The sequence below is a fragment of the Falco punctatus genome, assembly GCF_963210335.1.
Source record: "Falco punctatus genome assembly, chromosome: 8".
In the NCBI taxonomy this organism is placed as follows: Eukaryota; Metazoa; Chordata; class Aves; order Falconiformes; family Falconidae; genus Falco; species Falco punctatus.
Window position 1 is genome coordinate 3,651,936 of NC_137588.1, and position 10,767 is coordinate 3,662,702.

General features: G+C 38.7%; 1 long non-coding RNA gene across 1 annotated transcript in view; it reads right to left on the bottom strand.

Moving 5' to 3' along the window:
• Nucleotides 1-9,440, bottom strand: part of LOC308068756 — a 105,474-nt gene extending 96,034 nt beyond the window's left edge. The window contains exon 1 of the long non-coding RNA XR_013930120.1: nt 41-9,440. This is a non-coding gene — a long non-coding RNA (uncharacterized lncRNA). The remainder of the gene's footprint in view (nt 1-40) is intronic.
• Nucleotides 9,441-10,767: the final 1,327 nt, after the last annotated feature.

The following is a 10,767-nucleotide window of genomic DNA, read 5'->3' on the forward strand; positions in this document are numbered from 1 at the left end:
ATTGAATTGCTACAGATCAAAGCCCAAACCAGAGTGTTGCCTGCACGAGCTGCGGTCACAACTGCTTGAGCCATGCTGTTTGTTTAAGGCTGGTGACAGAAGGAATTTGGGCAGGTCTGCTGTCAGTGCTTGATAGAGATTGATTAATGCTACTTGTGTGTGCAGGAAAACGTACCTGGAAGACTGAAGACTCATTCTGAGCTAATATTTGTAGGAAGAATATTTGAGGAGGACGACAATCTGAAAATTAGATTTCAGCCTTTGAGTTTCTCTGTACCAGGAAATAGCATCATCTTAGATGATACTAATAGACAAGGTTAAGTATCACTTTGTTTTTAGTATACGTTAGGAAAGTAACGTTTTATATGTATTAACGGATTAAAGTCAACCATGTAATCATTATATGGTTAATCCCAATGCTAAAATAAATTTAATAGCATTTATTTAATCCATTTTATTATATTTGACCTGTCCAGTCAGAGAGCTCACTGGAAAAATATGACTACATTTTTGGTTATAATTCTACAGTTGAATTTATGATTATTTTTGCTAAGAATAAGGATAATATTTATTACTTTTCTACTGTGCTAAGAACTATATGTCATCTTCTGAGATGATTCAGGTAAAGGTACTTTCCTGCTTTATAACCACACATAAGAGGAGTGGGAAGTAATATATGGAAGTCTACAATTCCAAAAAAGCATGTTGCTGGGGGATGTTATTGACAGTTACTGTTATTGGACTTGGTGGCAAATATTTCTTTGAATAAGGCAGTCATGCGGGAAGAGCTCAGGCAAATGATAAGACGTAGCACAGCATTTCTGTTTTAATTGGATAACCTCCATGGACAAAACTACCCATCAGTGTTTATCAGATAAAACCTTTCTACTGTGTTACAAAACCAGATCTCTCCAGTATCTGCTGGACTGTTGCCTCCAGGTTTTTATCACTTGCCTCCTTCCAGATACACTTTGGTGTATTTGCTACTTCCTATTTTTCTTAAAGATATTGTTAAATTTCTTAATATCTTCTTCTGCTTAACTACTTGAAAAGTTTCTAGTCAAAACAGCTGAAAATGCACTTTACTGGTAATGAGAAGAAACAGGTTGAGAAGACAGCTTATGTATGTTGTTATCCTAAAATATAAGAAAGCTTCTCCAGTTCTGGAGAAGCTTCTCTAAGGTGCAGTCAATCATGTTACACACTGTGATTAAAGGGATATTGTTCTAGCCCATGGACTTGGCATTTAGTACTGGAAATTAGGAATAAAGAGCTATATACACCCTTCTGTTGCAGATGTTTTAACACATCAGGTTGTCTTCTCTTCCCTAGTATTTGCAAGTGACTGCTGCATACATCAGCATTTGATTAAGATATTGCCCTAAGTAGATCACTCTTATATACCAAATGATCTATACAGGGAAAATAAAACTTTCCTAATAACCTTTTGGTATTTTAGCATCAGCTAATTTTCTGCTGAGGAGAGCAGAATATGATTAAGGCAACAGAAAACATTTTATGGAGTGACAGGTGGTCATGAAATTATATTAGCATTTAAATGACTAAAATGGAACCTTTCCTTTCCTGGTCTGAGAATGTCAGAAAGTGAAGAGTCAGGATTCATCCTCTCCTCCCATTCCCCATGGGTTATATTTTACTTTAAAAACAGCTGTTAATTCTGTGTCACAAATTATGAAGGATTTAAAAGAGAGTGTCATGACTCGCTGTAGATACTACTAGAAAACATTTTCCATCTGTGTGACATATTTTAAAAAAGCCCTCAGTCACTCAGAAAGCCAGCTTTGTGAAGTTAATCAGATGTTTTTCTTCTCTTGTTAACTAAGAATCAACTCTAGGGAGTGTTAAGATCACTGTGGTATTTATTTTAAGTGAGTGATTGAATGATTCCTGAACCACTCTTCTGGAAAATGAAGTAAAACCCTGCTTTAGAGGTCACCTCTAATTAGAGATCAAAAAATAACTGCAGATTACTTCATCAAAAATATAAATAACTAATCAGTACCAGTCCGGTGGCTTTGTTTTATAATTAGTCCTGTACAAAAGCTCCTTGAAGTCAGATGACAGTTGGGTCTCCTGCCTCAAACTTCACAAACGAACCAATAGTTTCAAGCTGATGCTCCCTTTGAACTGCTCTCCCAGGATAAATTACTGATGGCCTAAATGTTACATTTACATTTATTATTCTCCATTACCAAGAACATGTGAAGCTGCAAAAGATTAAAGCGGCAATTACTGAAGTTAGAACATTGGAAATTAAGTTCAAACACCAGAAATGGATGTTTAGGAAAACAGAAAAGACAATTACTTGAGGCCAGTTTTAACTAAGTAAAAGCAGTGCCTTCTGTGTCAGAAAGGACATTTGCAGGTGATTGTTTCTATGAATCTTTGAATGAAGTTCTGGCAGCTTGTGCAGTTGGGTTCAGGAGCAGGCTAGGTAAGACCTTGGTTGTCAGAAGGTTGGCCATGAGCCCTGGGCCTTGACAACCTCAGACTTCAAGGGAGAAAACAGCATGGGAGAGAATAAACTTGTCCTAGCAGTTGCTCTTTAGAAAACATTTCATAGGTATTATGAAGTCGTTGATTTTTATTTTTTTTAATCTTCATTATCTTTCTCTTTTGCTACTTTTTTTCCCCATTTCATAAAGTGTCGGTTTGTTCATTTCTTTGATTCGTTGCCCTCAGTAGAGGAAATGCAGTTCCCTGAGTCCCATTCAGTTTAACTGAGTTTTCTCAGATTTGGAAGGGAAGGATGAAAACAGGAGATATTCAGAGAAAGAGCAGAAAACGGTTTGGTGCAAGTTTTGGTCTCTTTGCGCTGTAATCCATCCCTGTGTCATCTTGGCTGCAGCTACATGGAGAAATTCATCGAGGCTCGGCGTCTTGAGTGCAAGGTGTCAGGGCAGGAGCTGCACTCGGCCTGCCTCACAGGGTGACGTGCGCCATGATGACAAGGGTAAATCTCCACCCAAAACTTTCCCCAAACATTCTGTGGCTCTAGAAAGCTCAGCAGAAAGGGCAGTTCTGCCTTTGCAGAGCCGCTGTGTGTGGGGAGAACAGAAAAGGGGCTCATGGGGTGCATGGCTGGCTGGCTGGCTGCCACCTCCACATGCTGACACAGGCTCACACAGCGGCCAGTAATGAGATTGTTTTTCAAACACTTCTTTTCACCTTTAAAATGATGAAATTAAGCTCCTGTAGTTATTAAGAGCTAAAAATAATGATTTGATTGTACTGTGCATTCTAGTAGCAGGCGCAGCAGTATATTGATCTGCACTCCGTGTCATGTTACAGTTACAATACGACTTGATCAATATGGTGTTTCTGAGCCCATGGTTCTTGCATGTATCAAATTGGGAAGTTTTATTCTTAATGCACATGACCAAATCACAACAGTGTAGTCTAGGGTACAATACACACACTAGATTAAGCAGAGAAAAAGTCGGCTTTGTAACAGCTTCTTTTTTTTTTTTTTTTGGGGCAGTTTTGTAATTTTTTTTTAATGTCCAGTAAAACCAGAAACACCAGTGAGGCAGGCACTGTATAAATGTATGGTAAGAGACATCCCCTATTGCACCGACCTTACCGTCAGTGTGGACAGACAGACAAAAGCAGGAGGAGGAACAAGATGACAGCAATGAAGTGACCTTGCTGAGGTCACCAAAAAGGTCAGTTGCAGCTCTGAGGACAGAACACCTTCCTAAGCCCAGGGCATTGATCTGTCTAATTACTTAATCACTCAATAATGTAAGAAGAATGTTTTGGTTTCTGCTAATATACATTGAGAGAATAATTTGAGAATATCAGTGGAGTTAAAGTGGTGTTATGCTGAAACAGTGGAAAGAAAGTTTGCCTTGGAATTTTTATCGGGTATTTTCTCTTTAAGGGAATAAGGTGCTATTTCTTCAACTCCTGTGCCTACAATAACAGCTGCCTGAGAAACTCTGTCTCCAAAGGACTGTCAGTGAAGGCCAGAAATAAGAATTTAACAAAGAGAATAGATCGCTATTGAGGGCCATGGTTGCAGCTAGTGTGCTGTGTAGATCTGGATGCTCCCTGAAAGAGATGACAGAGTGATTGAACAGGGTATTTCACTTGGTCTCCACTCCAGTTCTAATGGGTAGGAAAAAGAGATTGAGGCTAACAGTGATGCACTGAAAAAAAGCCTTTTGGGGACTCTTTTAAAAATTTATTTTGAAAGTAAATCCCCATGTGTGTATAAATATGTCTGTTTCTGACTCGTCTGTCTTCTATTAGTTTCACTCGTATGAGTTTCAGTCAGTCTGGTTTATTGTCATGTTGAACAACTAATAATAGTATTAAGGTGTCAATTTGGGCTTATAAATTTGCTGTAACTTTTGAGACATATCTTAATTTTCTGGATAGCTAAAGCTGTCTTTTGTGACTCTCTAGCAGTAAACATATTTTCTTATTAAAAATCTCCACCTACTCCTAATGTACTCACTTAAAATTGCAATTCCAGGAGGTGATCAAGACATTAACATGATAAAATATAATGTGCTTTTAAAACACTTTTCATCAGCTTCAGCAGTCAATTCAGACCCTCCCACTTTATAATAGAGCAATCATTTTCCATCGTTCAGTACACAAAATGAAAGTTGTGCTTTGCACATGGAGTAGATGTGGAACAAAAATGTTAAGAAAGTCTAGCTATGTTTGTGAAGAAATTATCCCGAGTTTGTAGTATGTCAGTCACCTGGAAGTTATTGCACAGAAGTAGGGGTTTGGGTTTTTTTTGTTTAAACACTTCAGAGCATTGTGCTGCTTTTTAATTACCTTCAATTTTGCATGCTGTCATTGCAACTACATATTAAAAGATAGAAAAATCAATTGCATCAATGCCATAAGGGAAAGGCACTGAAAACTCAGACCTTGGAAGCAGTGCTGAGTCATTCTGTTGAAAATAGGTTTCTGAATTTTGGAGGAGCAATGGACTTTGTGATCTTGAGTGAATTCCTGCTAGCCACTGAAACTGCATGGAACAAACATGATCCCAGACAGTTTCTCTTCTGGGGTTTTCTGGTGTAGAAGATAGCTCTGCCAAATGCATGACAAATTCCAGATGTTTGGGTGGGAGAAGTGGGGTTGGGGAGGTATTCAAGTTTTGCTTGGTAGAGCTGTGGTGTGAAAGCTACACTAACACTGTGTTCCTGTGTTCAGGCAAAGTGTTCAGGTTTTGTTCTATGCTGCTTGAAGCTGGCAACTAAATTCTAATTTCTTATGAGCTATGTAAAAGTCTAAAGAAAAGTAAGAAAAGTATTTATGATGTGCTTCTATTTTGGTTTGTGCATACAATTCAAGGTTAACATCCCAAGAACAAAAATGCTTAACACAATTCAAATTTGAGAGGAGCTGAGAGACAAGGGTGGCGTGTATTTAAAAGACTATTTAAGCTATTGCCCTGTAACTGTGGATGCTGTTGGGAACAGTCTCTGTCTGAGTAGTAAGTTTTTATTTTAATGAGACTTTTTCTGAAATAAGAATGTAAAGCTTCAGAAGCAATGTAGCTGTAGGAGCTCAACACTGCTAAAGAAACGTGCATAAGCTAAATAGGTTTAGAAAAGGAGGTATGAATCATTTCAGAAGAAAACATGTAGGAATGCAGAGAAGTTATGGATGTTTGTATTTTTAAACAGTCTCTTTCCTAAATCACCCAAACAACTCTCTCAGACATTAACAGAAGTTTGTATAAACAGAAGTGCTATCATATAAACTACAAGCTACAAGTAATGCAAACTACCTGGCTCCAAAATTAAACAAATACATGCTTCTGTTCCTATTGATCAGTGTTTGTTTTGCTATTTGATGTATTTGCAGAACGATATCTTTGTACATAAGTCATACAAGAAGATGACAGGCTAAACCCTACTCAATTTAAAGAATTGATTCAATTAGAAATAGCAGGACTGCTTGAGCAAATAAATGTAGACAGTGTTTGGTACTGAAAGTCTTTACAAACAATTCTAAACAGTACGGGTAGAACCTCAGCTGGTATAAATCACTATTTCCATTAGCACCATCTTCAATAGATTTATGCTGATTTATGCTTAGATGATCTGACTCTCTACATCCATTGTGAGTGCAGTAAAATCAGTTCTTTCCTCCAGTATTTCAATTTTTTTCAAGAAACGTATCAGAATTTAGACAAATCTGTGGAACCTGTAGTATTCCAAGATATTTTATTTCCATGCACGATTAGGAACTTCCTAGGCCATAGATACAGAAATTTATGTGTGCGTGTATCTATGTGTATATATGCGTTGAAAATTACCATTTTCACAGGTGTAAAGAGGTCAGGCGCCTGCTTCTCAAGGTCTAGCCAAAGGTTTTAATTAAAATAACTGTATTTATAACCATATTCTATCATTAATCAAACATAGCTTAAATGACCCTGCATAAATGATGTAGCATTCTGAATTATTGAAACTACAGACTATGTAATATTCTGAGTACAGAGTATCTTGTAGCATCAAAATTACAGGAGCGTGTGTGTGTTTGTGTGTGTTTTCCTACCAAACCATGCCTCAGTTTGAATTGTGGCAAACGTTTTGAGCTGCTTGGCGACAACGTAATGCAATTTAGATGAAGTCTGGGAACTTTTTCCATAACGTGCCTTGAGTTGTCTGGTGCATTGTCATTGTCTAGAGCTTGGCATAAGCACAGTCCCAACAGTCTGAGGGAGCACTGCGTGTAAAGGTCTTGCCAGCACTTCGATGTGCACAGCTTCCCATAATTCTCTGGAGGAAAAAAACCAAAAAACTGATACACTGTACTGAAATACTCATTGCAGCTTAGTCCTTTTTATACCCTTTTAAAAATTCTGTCAGATCTGAGACCTTAATTCTGGTTTGGGTTTTCTTTGTGGTGTTGTAGGCTTCATCTGGTGCCTATTCCTTTTTCTGAAGATCCAAAGAGTTGATTGTCAAGTTCTCAGGGGGTATGTGTGTTAACTTTCCACTTGTGCACAAGTTACTGAACTGGCCTCTGAATTCAGGTGCTTTGCTGCAGGAAAGGTCAAAAGCTAAGTAAAGTAAATTTAGATGTGAAGCTTTTGAGGATCATCTTCTAAAATAGAAAGCATATTATATTTTTTCCCACTTTGATTACATCTTTCTGTGATAGCATGTATTTTGCTGTATCTTTTAAAGTGAAAATATTGTCCACAGCAGAAGAGGAGCCCTTCATTTTCTTTATGTTAAACACACCTAGCTCTGCTCAGCAGTTTCTAACTCTGGAGAAGGGCATATCTGAAGAGGCAGGTTCTGGGGAAGAAAAGGTACTCACTTCCCTGCAGTGGCTGGTAACGTGTAAGGCTCTATAGTATGTTATTTCTTTTCCTTCACTGAAGGGTGAATGTGTAGGGACAAATGTTTCAAGATACCTGAGCTGTTCCAGACAGCAAAACTAAGTGGAAGGTTTGTGATGAAAGCAGAAGAGTCAGTGCATCATTCTTGCACAATGTTAAAAAGATTTAAGAGTGGTTGAGCTAGCAGATGTAATTTGGTGTGCTGTGCTTGAGTGTTTGAGGGGTTGGGCAGAGGGAAGTTTGGCAAAGGTAGTGCTTTCATTGGGCTGCCCTGTGCTGAGATGAGGCAGGGGAGCCCTACAGGGCTGATCAAAATGTGCTTTGGAATGGCAGACGTGAAAAAAACCCTGGGCAAAGGCTGACCGGGAAGACAGAAGAGCTGAGCCATGGAGCTGCTGTTGCAAATCCAGCAGAAATTTCTCTGGTTTAATTTTATTTAACATTACGTTTCCAGCCTTTAAGACTACATGTGAAATACGCTTGAAATGTGAAAAGCCTTACTAATTCTTCAGAAAAAAAAAAAAATAAAAAAAATCGTGCCATGTAACTAGTGCTATAGTATTTACCAGCTAAACAGACCAATGAAGGACAGGGGGGGAATATCATTTACAAGCCCTTGTGTACATACTGGCACATGTCTAGAACTATTTGGTTAGAAGGGAAACTGTCAAGAAATCTCTTTAAGTTAATGCTGATGCATCTCAGCAAACGTGTATCTCTTTAGGTTAATGCTGATGCATCTCAGCAAACGTGTGGTCCCATTATTGGCACTACTTTTCCCAAACGGAGTTTTTGCAGCGAGAGCAACAGATAAGGCTTTATCTACCTTCTGGGCAGCGGTGGGATGCTGGGCAAAGGAAAGGAGCAAACTGCCTCTGATGGCAATCTTTATTGTGACCAGGAAGCTCCCAGCAGAGAAAAGCAACAATTTCTTTTCCTTTTAGAAAGTGGGGGGAAGGCTTTCAGCTTATTTGATATCTCTTAACTTCATACTAAGTACAGTACTGCATGCTTCTTGCTAAAAGGTCTCGGGAAAGCCCTGTGCTGCAGAGCTCTCCTGCAGCTCCTCATTAGGTGGTGTGAGATCGGACCTCCTGCAGTGGGGTTTTGGTAAGCATCCACTTCTGTTCTTTTCCCTAAGATTAACTGCAGTTTCACATACCTCCAGGTGATGCAGGGGAAGGACACAGGGCAGGTAGCAGAACACCACACCACAACTTTGTGCTTTGCTGCAGGTAGGTGTAAACCCCTCACCTGGAAAACTTCCGAACACTATAAATGCTTGGCTGAATTGTATTATTTTTTGAGAAGTGTGTCCAAAAAGGCAAATGGTATCCAAGCAGCCTCCCTGTACATAACAGTATCTACGATTACTGATAAATGTTTCATGAGTGGTATTAACATCTTTTCTTTCATTCTGAGGGCACTTGCTATGTTCCTTTAATGCAACTAGCAATGACATTCTTGCATCAGGTGATGTTGTTCCAGATAGGTGTAACTGCTATGTTCAATATGAATTTGTATGATCCCTGTATCAAGCAAACATGATATTCTACTGATGTAATACTAAAAATCAAGTGTGATGTGACTGTTTATGGCAAGAGCAATATGTTCTGACTACCTTGTTGACAGTTTTGTCTTGGACTTGACATTAAAACACTGCAGAATGCTCGTTCAGGCCCAGGTGATTAATACAAGTTGAGAGATTATAAACCACATGCAGGCTGTGCATAGATTTTAGAAAACTCAAACAGAATGCGGATCTTTGTATTTTGTAACGGATGCAGGGAATGTTTTCTTTGAGCTAGAAAGGACTAGGCTTGACAGCCTCTGTAACAGAGAGACATCAAATAACCTCTCTAATTGCTCTAATTACTTCCCTGATACTTACTTCTGTGATCTTACAAAAAAATAGACTGAAGGCGAGTAACTACACCATACTCTGCATGGAAAATATGACACTAGTTTTTTCAGGTTGCAGCTGCAGATGTAATCAAAAGTCACTATTTGAGCTTTCATAGGCAAAGTAAGGTCTGCAGGTAGAGGAAACACCTTTTATTAATTTAGCTAGTTAATTTATTATTATACACTGGATTAAGCTCTGAGTTTCAGTCTTATCTGTAAGACTACTATTATTTTTTTAATTTAGTTATCCCTAGCAAAATGACATGTGACTGTGCAGTTAACTCGGTGGTGGCATCCTGCCATTGCCTCAAAAAAAGAGAACAGGATGGGAAATGATTCCTCTAAACCAGCCATGGTAAGTTTTTGACAATTCAGTATTCTTTTTTAGCTTTGGTTAAAGCTAGCACCATTCAGAAGCAGACCCACTTAGGGTAGCCTTGTGCCTGGGGCGCTTGGCAAGTTAATGGAGAAGCAGGTTCAAGTCTTGGGTCCATCTCAGAGAAACGATGAATTTAAAGCTCTGAGTTGTCACTTGGGTGGTCTGTTTGCTGAACTATTGTTGCTTTGGGAGAAAGTCCCTCTATCCACAAGTGCAATAAAACAAATGAAGATTCTGTTGATTCATAATCTATTATTTGTTCCCAGTATAACATAATTTGAGATAATGATGTAAATGCTGTACTGCAAATACATATATCTATAGCTAAAAGCAGAAGAACAGTACCAATAGTGCTGTTTTGGGCATAAAGTCACATATATACGTTATGTTATATGTGTATATGAATATGTATATATATGCATATATATACATTATTAATGTTAATTTAGTAATCTAGAAGGAAGTAAAAATCAGAAAGGTAAATAAAAGTTCATGATCCAAATTTTTGTGCATTTTAGAGTGGGATGTTACTACAAACCAGAAACCTACTTCTAGAGCAAAAATATCTCTCTTGTGACTTCTTCCCTCGCTCCCCCCCAGTTTACACAGTGATTTCTGCCCACATGACATATGTATGCTTTGAGAACGGTGCTCTTGTTGACTTCTGCGTGGGACTATTAGAAGCAAACTGGCCTGGGACAGGCACTCAGGCATACTTCTGTGGCAAGCGATATTGTCTTCTGAGGAACCCCAACATTGTGGTGTTCGACTTAGGTGCTTGCTAGGCTGGGGGAGAGAGAGAGAAACAGTATTTTGGCAGGTTGTTGTTTGGGTGGTTTTTTAATCTCTCCTTAATGCCAGAGCAAACATAGGCATGGATATAAATATCACTTTAAGGAATGGGGTGTTTGCAAGTATGAAGTGTAGACACGTACCATGCATTTAGTCTTCACTAAGAATTTGAATGTCAGATGGCAGTGGATGCATGTAGTCCTACTGAAGCAGCCTGATACCTAGGTATTTCTGGCCCATTGGTAATTAGGGACATAGCTGATGCTGGAAGCTTCTCTGCTAACACCATACTGAGATGTTTTCTGACTACTTATTGATCACATCACTTTATTTCACTGGCCTTTCT